Source organism: Arvicanthis niloticus, chromosome 5 (assembly GCF_011762505.2).
Source record: "Arvicanthis niloticus isolate mArvNil1 chromosome 5, mArvNil1.pat.X, whole genome shotgun sequence".
NCBI classification, from domain to species: domain Eukaryota; kingdom Metazoa; phylum Chordata; class Mammalia; order Rodentia; family Muridae; genus Arvicanthis; species Arvicanthis niloticus.
In genome coordinates this window covers 67,308,107-67,323,530 of record NC_047662.1, presented here as the reverse complement: position 1 = coordinate 67,323,530, position 15,424 = coordinate 67,308,107, and the positions used below count along the sequence as shown (strand labels likewise).

The following is a 15,424-nucleotide window of genomic DNA, read 5'->3' as shown; positions in this document are numbered from 1 at the left end:
AAGTTTATTACAGAGCTAAAGTATCTGCATAAACCCGGTTAATTGAAAAGTGGGTGGAGAAGGCTGCCAAATTAAATGTTTACATTAGCACAGCTGTATTGTAAAAACATTCTGCCCCCTGTGCTTTGTAATTATAAGATATTTCTGGACTGTGTATCTCTACAAAGTTTATCTCCACTGCCAAGAGTGTCTTGGCACAGAGTGGCTGCAGCTCTTGGCAGCCAGGGCTCTGCGCGGGCAGATCTAAAATGGCTGCCAAGCGGCCTCCTGAAATGTCGCCGGCCTGCGCCTGTCCAGGGCAAAGGCCACTGAGGCTGGGCAGGGCTGCAGGCTGTCACAGAGCCCAGGGGGCATTTCCCACAAGGATAAGAGATGGTACCACAACGTACTGTTTTGTTTTGTTCCCTAAAGCTGCTTGAGAAACCACAAAGCATTATTTGAAGGCTACAAGTTAGAAACGCGAACACAGGGATCTGGTTCCAAATTCCATCTCTGTCACAGGTGAACCCTCAATGCCTCCCGCTAATTAAAGCAGCTCATTTAAATCTGTGTGAAAAGGTAAAATTAAATCCTCTTGATCACACTTAAATTCACTGTGGAAGCGCATGCACGGGCCAGTTGCCATTGGCAGTGGTGAAATGTGCCTGCACTCTGAGCCCCAACACAGTATGCCTGTTCAGAAAATGCAGGCAAGATCAATCGGCTTCTCTTTTAAAGGCTGTGGTCCTTTTGTATCATTCAAATAACATTAGAAAGCAACCCATTTCTTTGCTTTTCTCCAGCAAACACCTTGAATTTGAGGAATTGTCTATAGCACACTATAGTTAGCACCACCTAACTGAGAAAAGTGAAATAAAACCCATAATCTTTGCATCTCTGCAAGACACAGGAGCTGACTAAAGGGGCAGTGAAAAAGGAGAGAGAGAGAGAGAGAGAGAGAGAGAGAGAGAGAGAGAGAGAGAGAGAGAGAGAGGCAAGAAGGAAAGGAATGAGGAAGTGAAGGAAGAAGCAGGAAGTAGAAACTAAGATGCATTGATTTCTTCATGGTAGGAATATAAAAAACAAAACCTTAAGGGACAAATAAAGGAACTAGCCCTGGAAAAAATGTATGCTGTCTCTATCTCTGTCTCTGCCCACCAGCCCTCTCCTCTCAAAACTAAAATCCAGCTAAAATGCTGTGTCCCTAGATGCCAAATGTTTTTCGTTTAGGGAGTTCTACAAGTTTAAGCTCAGGTTGTTAGACACACTAGGCCCGATGTGCTATCCTGTAATCATTGGCACTGATTAGTTGGCTTCAGTTGAATCCAGCATCCACCTGTGCTGTCAGCATTCAGAGGTGAAGGATGAATTCCATGTAGCTGACTGGTAGCACTCATTACATTTATTGTGACTTGTCACTAAAGTCCTGTGTTTCTACCTTTAATTATATGGCCCCCACACTCAGCAAGCACAGCCACGCTAATAATTTTTGCTTTCCTTTCCATCCCCATTATAATGGAGGAAAGGCTTAACATCTCTCTAATGCAATACTACATATGGACACATACATGTCTGTGCAGGTGTGCTCACCTGTGCACCAGTGTGTGCAGGCCAGAGATAGCCATCAGGCATCTTCCTCTAGAGCTCTCCATTTCAGTCTTTTGAGGCAGGGTCTCTCACTGAACCAGGTCTTTGCCTCTTTAGCTACACTAGCTAACCTACAAGCCCCTAAGATCCTCCTTGTCTCTGCCTTGCAGCACTGGGATGACAGGTGCAAGCCATGCTCAGCTCTGATATGGTGCTAAGGATCCAAACCAAGGTCACAAAGCTTAAGCAATAAGCACTTTACTCACTGAGCCATCCTGAATTCTTTCCAAGGGAGCATTATATATATTCTCTGTTCTCCAGAATTCACCTGAAAACCCCCAAACATGGCTACTTTCCCTGGAAATATCTTAAGATTTATTTTATGTACATGAGTGTTTTGCCTACATGCACCTCTGTGTACCACATACATGCCTGGTACCCTCTGGAGGCCAGAAGGGTAGCAACAGAACCCCTGAACCTGGAGTTACAGATGGTTGTGGGCTGGCTGGCATGTGGGTGCCAGGGACTGAACTTGAGTGTGCTCTAATAAAAGACTAGCCTGTACTCTTAATCACTGATCTATGTCTCCAGCCCTTCCATGAAAATTTATACAGCAGGACAATTGCTCATCATTGAGATGAATGAGTCTCCACATAAGACATTTAGGCATCTTAGTCCTCTCTAAATTAGTAGTTGGAATGGTAAATATCACAACCACGCAACAATGGGTCACTATGAACACAACACTTTGTCAGTCTGTTCGTTCAAAAGACATTTCTAGTTTCCCTGCCGACCAATGCTCTTTAAACTTGAGCCGATTTGATTTACTTTCATGAGCTTTTATGGCGAGATCCTGCTAACTTGTCATTTTCTTCCTTGAGACTTTCCAAATTCCAAAATAATAATCTATTTGCCAATCATTCACCAAATGATGGCTGCTCACCTCCTACACAAGGATTCTGTTCTGGAAGGGAGAATTTGACAACGAAGACACTGCTTTACAAAAACAACTCAGAGTTTGGGGATCTGCTTGTTCCTTCTTGTGGCCCTTTGTGACAAACCTGCTGACAAAATGGCTATATTTTCAACCTCAAAGAGAATCCAAGGTTCTAGAAATTGTGTACTTCATGTATTATCAAGTTCACAGGACAGTGCAGCACATATAAAATTGGTACCTGTGCCCAATAGGATACCAGTGCGGATAAACGACAGATGTGTAAAGCCATGATGAACAGTCTACACATTCTGACTTAAAATCCTCATGTCACCTCCCCAGTGGCAGTGCAGGTAAAGTCAGGCCGAGAGGCACTGACCAGCTGGTACCTGTCCATCACTGTTCTTCAGGCCATACATAGATTTCATTCTCATAGGAACAAAGAAAGTGGGCTCTGGTCACCATCACCTTAAAATAAGGACCATGGACCAAGTATGTTCAGCAAGGAATTCAACCCAAGACAATCTGACTCTAGATGCCAATTTCAATGACCATTTTTTTCCTAGTTTGAGTGTTAACCACTAGATATACACACACACACACACACACACACACACACACACACACACACACACAGCAAAAACAAACAAAAATCCTGCACTGTAGGTTGACAAGTTACAAAGAGTCTTGGTCAATTCTCTTAATTTTTGACATATAACTTTCCAATTGTCCTGAAAACGACCACCGTTGAGTGCAGGCTACTGAGTGTGGTAAGCTGAGGTTGGGGTTGTGTATAAGCAGAGACCAGAAAACCCGGCTGCCCATGGCATGCCACAGACTGAAGACTGCTGGCACACGGCAGTACAGGCCAAGGCCCAGTCAGTACAAGGAACCCCACATCAATAGCAGCCTCATCAGCTGCTGCCTGCTTACACCCACAAACCTCCCAATCTCCCACCGGAGTCAGGAGACTTCCACAGGATCAAGTGATGTCCCGCTAAGCCACATTTCCCAAGGACAGTCTGATGGCTTCCATTTTCCTTTCTACATGACTGCTAATGTCGTCTTCGTGGTGCTTTCCCCAGGCTACCAGGCTGATCATTTTCCTACAAGTCTGAGGAACAGCCAGTTCCCACCTTCCACAGACCTCCAACACCATCTTCAGCACTTCCTCAAACATCCAGTCCTCCAACAAGAAAGACAAGAAAGACTACCTTGCTTCAGTGGGCATGATCACACAGTACTGTGAAATTCACAAGGCCAAGTGCCTCACTTTGAAAAGGTGGCAGGCAACAAAAACAAGTGGAAAGAGCCTTCATTCCCAGTACCCTAAGTCACGTGGGTCATCGTATGCCTCAGAGCTGGTAGCAGAAACAGAGGTCAGATTTGTAAAAGCCGGCTTGAATTTTATTATTTGTGAAGCATAATAGTCTTCCTCTTGATATTTGTTACTTACCAAAAGGTTTTTATTTATTTATTTTAAGAGTTCTATTAATAGAAGGGCATAAAAGTCCTCTGGTCTAATGACTACACTAAGAAAACCATTTGGGGGGAAAAAATAAGATTTGAAAAATGATGACACCTCTGTCGTGTGACTAACTATAAAATAAATATATTTATATAAATATATAACATTTATGATATAAATAAGTTCATCTTTTCTATATGTCAAATCATTCAACTAAAATAAGAACATAGAGTAGATAGCTAGTTTTATTTAATGGAGGTTTCTTTTTAAAATAGACTTTTCTACCTTCTTCTAACCATCATCATCAATATCACACATTTCAAAGAGTACACTAGTTTCTTAAATGAAGTCTTTTCTGGCACTACTGCTGACTTTGGGACAGAGAGGTAAGAAGACCGCAGCTGGCAGTAAATGCGACGAGGAATCCCGACAAAGACTCAACATTTATTAGCAAGCAACTGTGCGAGAATGCAGCTTTAATTGTGCATACATATTTTTATTCATTAAGATGAATAACCAACCAAATCCCACACTATGGTGTCCTGGCCTCATAACACATTAATAAAGTTTCTTAAGGGTTCTGGCAGGGGGCCAGCACAGTCCATTAACTCTTTGCAAGTTGTAAAAAGAAGGAAAGTCATTTTGGTCTGTTTTGTGGTTATGAATGAAACAGCAGGCAGCCTGCATGGAGACGTCACTTTGGATATGGTGGAGGTAATGAACACTTTGCTCATCAGTTGCGGAGGACTGGGGAGAAGTTAATGCATCCCCCCACAGCCAGGCTGCAAGGCCTTGCTGCAAGGCTAATCACTGTGAGCAGGGGAAAGAGCAGAGGCCTCCATGTTCAGATCTGTTGATCTTGCTAATAGGCTGTCACACTGCATCTGGGTAAACTTAGCCACTGTGAAACCCGAAATTATAGAACACATCTTATGCCACTAAGCTGTTCTCTGATCACTCTGGGTTTTTTGTTTGGTTGGGGTTTTTTTGTTGATGTTGTTGTTGTTTGTTTTGTTTTGTTTCCTTATAAAACCTAGCTGCTTCAGAATATACTTCATGAAGTCTAGGCTGTAAAAATAGGGGAAAAATTCTCCCTTTCCAGTGTTTTGTTTACCATGCTTGAGTTAAGTCATATAAATATCTACAACAATTGGTGGCCACGTGTTTGTCTCCAGCTTTGCCTCACAATTTGAATTGAAGGGCTGTACTTCTCCCCGAAGCTTTACAATCCCATCTGTTCTCAGCTCCGCAACACCACAAACATTTTCCTTTGGAAAAAGGATACAACATTTCGCTTCCTTTCCAGAATGAAAACTTCAATGAAATTAAACATGTATGGAAGCATCCAAGTTACCAAGCAAAGCCCCAAATACAGGGGGCATCCAAGCTATGGAGTAAATCCAAATACACAGTGCATTGCAGACACCTTCTGGTTCAGATCTCTCATGAACAGGATAAAAGTTGTTTGTTTTCGTTAAAGGTTCTTACACAAGATAATTAGAACATTTGAAAAATATCTTTTGTAATAACTTAAAGAGTAGAACCCTGGGTTCCAGACACTGAAAGTTTAGATGGCCTCATTGGTTTTTGTCATTTTGGTTGTACAAAAAAAAAAAAAATGTCTAAAGTGTAGGCATACATACATACATGCATACATACATACATGTATACATACATACATGCATACATACATACATGCATACATACATACATGCATACATACATACATGCATACATACATACATGTGCATGTATACAACTCATCTACAGTCACGGACTCCATTGACCTCCAACCAAACAGGAACAGCAACATTCGTCAGTTCTGGTTGTTAAAACTACAAATTGACTATAATGATCTAGCAATTCATATGAGGCCAAAAAGTAACATTTCAAGAAGAGACAGGGATAATAAGTGGGACGGAAACATCACTCACTCTTTACTTTTGTTTAAAGTCCTTTACTAGGAAAAAAACAGGAAGAATATTTTTAACATTCAAACGTAAGTGTTCTTGGTTGAGTCCTGAAGTGTCCTTCCTTCTTATTTCAGGTTTTGTTATGTCCATCCAGTGTATTATTTTAGCCAGGTCTATTGTACACCACAGGTACTCTATGAATTTGTTACCTTTGACTAAGTAAAAATATAGGAAAATCTGGCTAAGAGCTGGAATTCTCATCCATAGGAACCAATCATTTCATTTCTGTTTGGACTTAAAGCCAGAAATGGTATTTAATAATTGTCCCTTAATAATTCAAAATAAATTAACTTTATTATATTATAGCTGTGAAGCTGTAACCATGTTCATATATTTATTACGCACATACATTATTCTATACTTATATGCGTATATATACTCTGACAATTAGAAAGAACTGTAAACTAGGAAAAGAGATGGTGTAAAATTGCTACCTTTTCTTAAAATTTAAAAACAATTGAGGACAATGAGATAGCTCAGCAGATAAAGCCTTGCCTCAGTGGAGCAGAACCTATGTGGTGGAAGGGGAGCCGCTCTCCAGCCACGGTCCTCTGACTTCCACTCCCAGCCATGTTCACAGAAACAAGACTACTCTTGGCCCCACTACTCCAGCTATTTGGGTACAGCAGGTTTGGTGTTTGGGGGTAGTGGTGGTGTTACTTGTGTGTTTCATAGTAAAACTACCTGAACATTGAAAAAAAAAAAAAACCCTAAACTTAGAATTTCATTTTAAAAAGCTGCATCCACAAAACAACCTAGATTCAGATGTTGGTGCATCTGAGGAATTTCTTAAAATAATACACTTCCTTTCCTATATCAATAGTTCAAAATATACAGAAACAGATGGGATGTGACAGTTGTATGAATTTCTACACTAAAAAGCAAAGTAGTAAAATCATTGTACTGACTTAAAATGACAGTCAAAAACTATCAAAAAACAGTAAAAAGTACAGTCCATCTTTAAAAAAAAAAAAAAAAGAAAGAAAGAAAGAAAGCATTGTACTACTAGGGTACTCAAGGCAAGCAACTGTACAAAAGTCAAGCTGGACACAGAGTCAGGGTAAAGCAAGCCACAGAAGTTGGTGCTGACCGTCACGACTGGAAGTTCATTGATTCTTAAGAGACAAGAAGCAGAGACGTACTGGGCAGCTTTGTTTCCCCAGACAACCTCAGCTGGCAGGTTCCTTTCACTCAGCCTTCTCCTGTACTTCCCAATGAGACTACAGAAGAACTTGTGGGCACAGTTATGAAAAGAACAACAATGAGACACAGATAAGATCCTAACAGAAAGTGCTTTGGCATCAAGAAAGAACGAGAACATTTAAATGATCTCTCAGCTACCCTGTGTCCACAACAAAATGTATCCCTAGGTTTAATGGTAACTTCTGTCTCATGGGTACTCAGTGTGTATGGATTTAGTGTTAATTTGAATAAAGTACAGTTATTAGAGAATAAGGACAAGTGCAAGAAGTAACTACGCATTCTTTAATAATGAATACAAGCCCAAATTAACAAATGTCTACAAGACCTGGGCCTACAGCTATGTGGACTGTCCATGAACTGCTTGAATGGACAAACTAAAAGACTGATGCTAAGAACCAACATATTTCTCTCTGAACAATAAAAACAAAAATGCTCTAATTCATGTCAAGGCTTAATGAGTTACATAGCCCATTCAGTGACTTAATGTTGGTTAGAAATTATTCATATACTTACTGTTCCAGGTCTGGAAATAGATAGATAGATAGATAGATAGATAGATAGATAGATAGATAGATAGATAGATAGATAGACAGACAGACAGGCAGACAGAGACAGACAGATAAATGATAGTCTTGTCATTATTAAATTGAACCATGTCTCAATGGATAAAAAGAAAAAAATTAAAACAAAATGTTCCGCCCCATAATGGGTTTATTCCTAAAATGACTTGATAAGTTCAAAAGCCGATTAACTAACAAGATTCAACCGAAAATACAAGACTGAGCATTTCAAACTTTTCCATGTAATTCCAACATATTTCCAATTTAGCAATAATGTAAATAATTTAGTTGAACCATATCAAATATGGTTTGTAACTCCTCTGTAAAAAAAAAATAATAATTGGTACAACTTCACATAATACATGCTTTAAAAATTATAGTAAAGTAATTCCATTACACCCAGTATACTTCACGAGCCCAAAACCCTTTCACATGAGCCACCTTATCCAGTAACCCTGTGAGGGAGGTATCATTATCCCCATTTCTTAGATAAGAAATTGAGGCACAAAGGGATGCAATGTTTTACCCAAGGTCATGGTCTGGTGACCTCATGCCTAGGGAATAATTAGCTCAAGTTAGATAAAGTCTACTTCCTTCTTCCCCATTCCTGGCCCAGACACATAAACACAAAAGCACTTGGGTGAAATGTGAGAAAGAACTGAAAATTCCACCAGCCACCTCCATGTGATTTGCCTAAAACCATTTGTACTTTTATAAGCGTTGCTTTTGAAGGGAGACTGAACATATCGCCCTGTCTTTTTAAAATTCCATGGCAGACCTCTCACTACCTGGGTAGTCTCCATAGCAGAAAGTCACAGTGGGAAGTCTGTTGTATAAGTTAAGCCTTAGGAAATGATGACTTGCTTACTAAGGTCCTCCATCCTAGGTCAAATAGGGAATTTACAATAGTTCTGCTGGTCTATCATCCACATCAGGGAGTCTTCAGCTTTAACATACAAAAGAATCACTTTCAGAACTTATTCCAGCAGTTTCTGGACCATTGTCAGGGTCTGATCAAGACAGAGCAGGACCCTTGTCTCTGTATTTCACAGGAATTCACATGATGCCAATGCTAACAGTCCAAAGCCCACTCTCGGAGAGCACAGCTACACGGTAACATGGGAAACACATCAGACAGGATAAATGTGACTACACCACTTTCCTGAAAGTTAAGGTTTCCAAACCTTAATATGAAATTCAAAGTACTTAATGTGTAAGAACAGCACACAGGCATCCAGGTCTCTGCCCAGACTCATTTCAGGATTCCACTTAGGACCACCTGTAGGAAGCCTTCGTTCAGCTGACAACCCCAAACACACACACACACACACACACACACAGTGCTCTCTGATGAGAAACCATAGTTCCCTTTGTCCTAACATTTCTAGGAGTTATAACTGTTTTTACTTCCATCTGTTCTCAGAACTTGAAGTGGTAAATGCATGTCTTCCTCCTCCCTCTGCCCCTGTTCTTCCACATTCAGCACCACAGGAGCAACTCATATCTTTTCTCCTGTCCTTTAACAGCCCAATGCCACCATCAGATAATGCATCAGCTCTCAGATGACTCCAACAGAACCTCTACCCTCCTCTCTCAGGACACACTCTTCCTGCCTCAAGCAGACCACAGCCTCACTCCTCACCAATCCCTCTACATAAGAAGCAGAAGAGAAGTTGCTTATTCTACAGTGCAGCACACATGGGGATGAGGACCAAACGACAAAGAGGGTCACCCTACGCAATCAACTAAAAACCGATCCTACTCACATAAAATATGATCTCATGTATCCACGTGTTCATTAAGATAATGTGAACACAAGAGCTCAGGGGTGGAATACTTGCCTAGCATGTGTAAGGACCCGGGTTCAATTCCAGCACCAAAACAGAAAAAGGAAAGATAAAAATGGATTAAATGTAAGAATAAAAAGGATAGGCATAAGAAGGAAGGGTGGGAAGGACATTTATTTCCCACTTTTCTCTGCACATAGCAATTTTCAGTAAATGAATTACTTTTAATTTCTCAAGGTACATAGTTGGATAAAACTGATCTTATGCCAAGCTCATTAACAAGGCAATAAGCAGATCAGGCAAAAAGAGAAATAGCTAATAGAGTTTTCACTTAATCTCCAAAGACACCATGGTTCACCCCAGTTTCCAGTAGACTAGGTAGACTAGACATTTGTAACAACAACAACAACGAGTAAAAGTGGGGCACATAGATGGAATGAGGAGACTGGAAAATATAATCTCTTCTATTCACTTATTAGTTTAAATAAAACACAGAAAATGATAGTTTTGATCATCTGACTGGGTGAACTTCTGTCTATACTAGCTGAAAGTCATTTTAAAAAATATATGATTGACTAAGGTTAACTAACTAAATAAGGACGGGTTTGTCTATTTAGTGGTGAAATATTCACTAAACAGATCAGATGTGTGAAAGATTTTATTATCCTGTTCTGAAGATATACCTCAGTGGTACAATGCATAAGGGCCTTGGTCGGATCCGCAGCACAAGGTGGGGTGAAGAATCATAAGGAACAATAAGCCTATTACTTAATAAATTATTAGGTTAACTACAAAGATCATTCTCAAGAAGCTAGAGAAAGACACACCATTTGTTAACAGTGAGGGGTTTTCTTTTCTGAACAATGAATGAGAGTAAGTTTATATGCCAATGCCATTTATAATTGTTCATGTGCTGCTACATACGTGTTTTAAAAAACAAGAATTACTCTTATTATCAAAGCATAGTTATTTAAATGTACTTCTCATTTTGTAAAATTATGTGTGTATATATATATGAGCAGGTGTGGGTTTCTGCATGTGAGCACAGATGCCGGAGCTGGAGTTAAAGGCAGTTGTGAACTGCATGCCATGGATGTGGGTGTCGGGAATCGAATTCAGTCCTCTGGAAGCATGATACAAGCTTTTAACCATCAAGCTATCTCTCAAGACCCTTAGAAAAGTATAACTTAAAAGAATTTTCAACTGACTTGTCCATCTTCTTGCTTTATAACTTAAATCAATAACTGAATACCTCATAGTTTCTCTCAAGGATTCTGTCCTAGAACTGAGATGTTTCAAGTCCCGAGTTCCCAGCACAGTAAGTACACTGAATGTGGTAACTACATAGTAACTAACAACATAGCCATCCCTCAGCAATGGTGATAAAGCTGGTACACTTTAAACTGTAATGAATGCAGTAGAATTCAAAATTCATTTTAAAAAAATTAATGCTTAGCATTGAGATTTTGTCTTGAGAAGATGAGGAATCTACCAGGGACAGTCAGTCATAGCTGGTAGTCAACAACTTTGCTTTTTCCACTTAACATAAGTTTAGATGAATGGTAAAATACATAACTAACTTCAAATTAATAGTCATCTGCAAAGCATAAAAATAACAAGAGGTGGAGGCGGCTTCCCAGATGGGGAAGTTGCATATGTACCCCTTTCCAAGCTCCTGTGCTCATGCCATAGTGTCAGCCAGAATGATGGTTTTCAGTGTCTAAGTGTGTCTGTGCTGGTGAGTGTGGAGAAAGCACTGAAGAAAAGATGGGTCCCCAAAAACTGAACCTCAGAAGAGGCATGCTGCCCACAGTGGCATTTGGGTCTAGGTAACAGCCTGGAAAACAGCAAAGATGCCCTGTTCACATTTGTAAATATTGGCAGAATATTTATTGGACTGATTGAATAAAGTAGGTGTGTGATTTCAGAAATATTAGAATCCATAAGTATGTTAAATGTGTAGTATATTATTTGCACTAAATTGGCTGTTTTGTTTAATCTCCAACTGATGCTTGAAGAAACATTAGTATTAATTTACAGAGCTTCCAGGCAACAAACTTCTCTTAGATTCTGTATTTTACATATTATTAAGTTCAACTCAAACTGTTTTCTATTTAAAGCACAGAAGATCTAAATTAGATGCTGTGCAAATTATTTCTGATGTGGACACAGCAATCAAAATAAGATACAAGAGTCACAAATTATTTAATACTGCTGCAAAATGCATGCTATTCATGCTCTAAGCTTATGTTATTCTGAAAGGGCCATGAAATCTTGGTCTGAAAAGTCATCTGCTGATTATCTCATTTAAAGAAGATATAACTGTGTCAGTGTTTATTATTTATTACTTTATCCTGCTTCAGTCTCTGAAATATTATAGAACACTTACTAAAACATACATGTCACTGAGATAAAAAGAAACATGAATCCCTCTGGGTGAAGAGAAAATTTAGGGTAAGTAACTGTACATGCATGTCAAGCTTTTAGATCCACGTACTTGGTCAGAGCTGATCTTATACTCCAGGGTCCCTTTCTTCCATGTTTGTTGAGAGTCTGTGCATCACCAAGATCTAGGGACACTTTCAGAAGGAGTTAAGGATCTCCTTACTCAGGAAGTCAGTAAGAATAATGAGGTGTGAGCATCTGAGCAGCCCTGGAAAAGCAGACATATTCTCAAAGGAAAGGGGTATTTGTCCAAATAGGGACAGGCCTCTTCACAATATGCTGTGCAGGTCTGATAAGAAATAGAAATGATAACATTCTATAAAAGCTTGGTTGCTTTATGTCCAGGATCCTTTCAAGAATCTGACTTTGAATAACCTCAAAGCCAGCCTGTCTTCAGAGCTCTGCCCAGGCTCCTCAAGCAGCAGCTGATGAAACCCAGATGCCACCATCTGCCACTGTGTCCAAGCCAGCAATGCTTGAATGCAGCCTGTGAAGACTTTCCAGACATCAGAATGGAACTCTGAAGGTCCTGGGAAAACTGTAAGGAATTCTTAGGCAACTCTTAGCTAAAGTCCTGGCCACCTGGGATACTGACGACCATGGGTGCCAAAGGCTAGTCTACAGTTCCCTTCATTTCAGCTATGTGATTTTGGTCTTTGGTTACTGGAGGCCTTCCTGAGGACCAAAAGAGGCTATTACTACTGTCCAGGTTTAGTAGGGTCTTTAGCATATGAAATGCACTGCCTCCTTTCCACAGAAAATCAATGTGACAATAAGCTGCCCTCCCTCCAAACATCATCAAAAGATAAGTTCCAGTCTGTGTATCTTGCTCATGGAGGCACTGTCAAATGTTTGTGAAGTAGCGTATCCTGCTTTCTAGGGACCTAATCGACCCATCTCAGCTCCCCAGTGGCTTCAACTGAGAATCATTGACCTCACTATCCCACCACAAAAACATTTCTCAAGTGCTTGTTCTTCATGAAGGGGTAGTTACTGACACACACACACACACACACACACACACACACACACACACACGTTGCTCATGTTGGTAGAAACGTTGATGGTGTTAGCCCCTTCCCTCTCCTAAATGTTGAATCCTGTAGAACATGACACAATTTCTGACTCTTGCCTTCTGCCATGCCTAGTGACTGATTTGTATACAAAAGACTATCAACATTTCCAAAGAAACCAGGTAAGTAACAATTTCTTGGTAGTAAATTGTATTTATTATGCAGGTGTGTCATGGTTTGAATATGCTTGGCCCATGAAGTGGCACTATTTGGAGGTATGGCCTTGTTGGAGTAGGTGTGTCACTATGGGCTGGGCTTTAAGACCCTCATCCTAGCTGCTTGGAAGCCAGTGTCTCCTAGCAGCCTTTGGATGAAGATGTAGAACTCTCAGCTCTTCCTGCATGATGCCAATCTCAATGCTGTTATGATCCTGCCTTGATGATAATGCACTGAACCTCTGAACCTGTAAGCCAGTCCCAATTAAATGTTGTCCTTATAAGAGTTGCACTGGTCATGGTGTCTGTTCACAGCAGTAAAATCCTAAATAAGACAAGGCACACAGCAAAAACCAGCATTGTTATATGGTCTTCTGAAGAATATTAATATAGCCATTCATCTTGTAACAATATATTTAAAATTTTGACTTAAAAACACTCTTCGAGATAAGATATAATTTAGGCTATGGTTTCAAAACTACAAGCCTAAAGATCACACTTGCTATTTCAGTTTCCAGACTCATACACTCAAAATCACAAACAACTCTCCATTTGTTGCCATAGTACTTATTCAGGGCAAGACTTTGGTCATCCGTGTTATTTTTGGTTTATATGTATTTTACAGAGGTATTTTCCTAGAGGTTTCACTAAATAAGAAGTAAAGCTAGAGAGGACTCTAGCTGCCTACCAACATTTCAGGGAGGGAGTCAGGGGAAAACCTTGAGAAAATGACACTACACTTTATAGATTAAAGAAATAAGGGGCTAGGGATGTTATCTAGGAATAGTAGCAGTAGCTTGTATGTTTACCCAGCATGCACAAGGCCTTGCTTAATGGCAGAGGGGAAGACAAGGAGACAAGGAAAGAAGAAAATAGAAAACAGAAAGGAGCTCAAAAGTTCTTTTTTACACAGTAGAACATGCATGATGTATCACGAGTCCTCCTGGAAGCTTGACTCATTTCATCAGAACCCATACAATGACTCTGGAGGCAGTGCTTCCACACCTGAGAAACAGAGTCCTTCCCTGTGAGAGGAAGAACTGTACCACAGATTCTTCTCCATCCTTGAGCTCAGGAGAGCATCCAAGCAGCAGACCTGTGTCCCTGCAAGTATCAGTCAGATCCCTCTATACTCTCTTCACTGAATACTTAAGGCACTGTCACCTAGCTATGTCTGGAGGCCTCACCTTCCTTCCAGGTGGAACAAACGCAAAATCAAGGAACATGATCCTGACTTCTCAGCAAGGATCACTAAACACTTCTAGAGTTTATTTTTATGAATAACAACAGTGATGGAGATCCACCTCAAAGTAAGCCACAAAAAGAACACTGGTTTTAAATTGGTATGAGCACCAAAAGCAAGACAAAAGCATCTCTATACCACTGCCTTAAAACACTGTGGCTCCCTGGCTTCTGGGGATGCTTTTGGATATCAATTATAATGTTATTTCAACAGATGAAAGTTAAGGCATCCCTCATACAGCATTAAGCAGGTCTCTCCTTACATCCTCAGGGAACCAGAGCCCAAAGGGAAAGCAAGAGCTTTGCTTGGGAACCAAGCTCTTTCCATTGTCTCTCAGAATAACAATGGCTCTGTAGTCTTTCCAATGGTGGCCCCCTGCCAGCAGCTCCATATCAGTCCTTCTAACACCCAAACCCTCTACCTCACCAACTATACCACTTCCTATGCTTCCTCTTCTTCTTCATGCCCTCCCCCAGGTTTTTACTCTTTCCTAAAAACACCTCATCATTCTTTCAATGAGGTTAAAGTGAAGCTTCCTTCTTTTCTTCTTGACCTTCTCATCAGTAGAAATGAGCACAATACAAAAAGTTTCCACACCTAGAGGGTCCTACTCTTCTTGTGGTGAAAACTATACACATGCAGAATTCTATCCTTCCCCCTGCCTCTCCTACTTGAACTCACTGTTACTCTGTCTCCCTGCCCATCTCCTTCCTACCTTCAAGTCTGTGAGCTTCTCTAGGACTTATTAAATAGTGTATTCCCAAATCAGGCCAAATGTTGACATAGCAGGAGTTCCTACCCTCTGGATCCCAACTTCTGTTAGATATTCTCATATCTCATTTAAAATATAATCCCCTTCTCTTACCATGGTGACTGCCCTGTAACTCAACATGAAAGGATTCGTAAGTGTTTGAAAACTTGAGCTTCCTAAATTCTAGACTCAGAATACCTGCAATATTGCAGTTACTAATATGCAGTTATTAGTCCCGTGGCAGCTACTAGGCTAAACATGCTTTC

At 40.3% G+C, this 15,424-nt stretch overlaps 1 protein-coding gene across 6 annotated transcripts in view; it reads right to left on the bottom strand.

Moving 5' to 3' along the window:
- Positions 1 to 15,424, bottom strand: part of Nfib (nuclear factor I B) — a 215,235-nt gene that overhangs the window by 113,710 nt on the left and 86,101 nt on the right. The window lies entirely within an intron of this gene.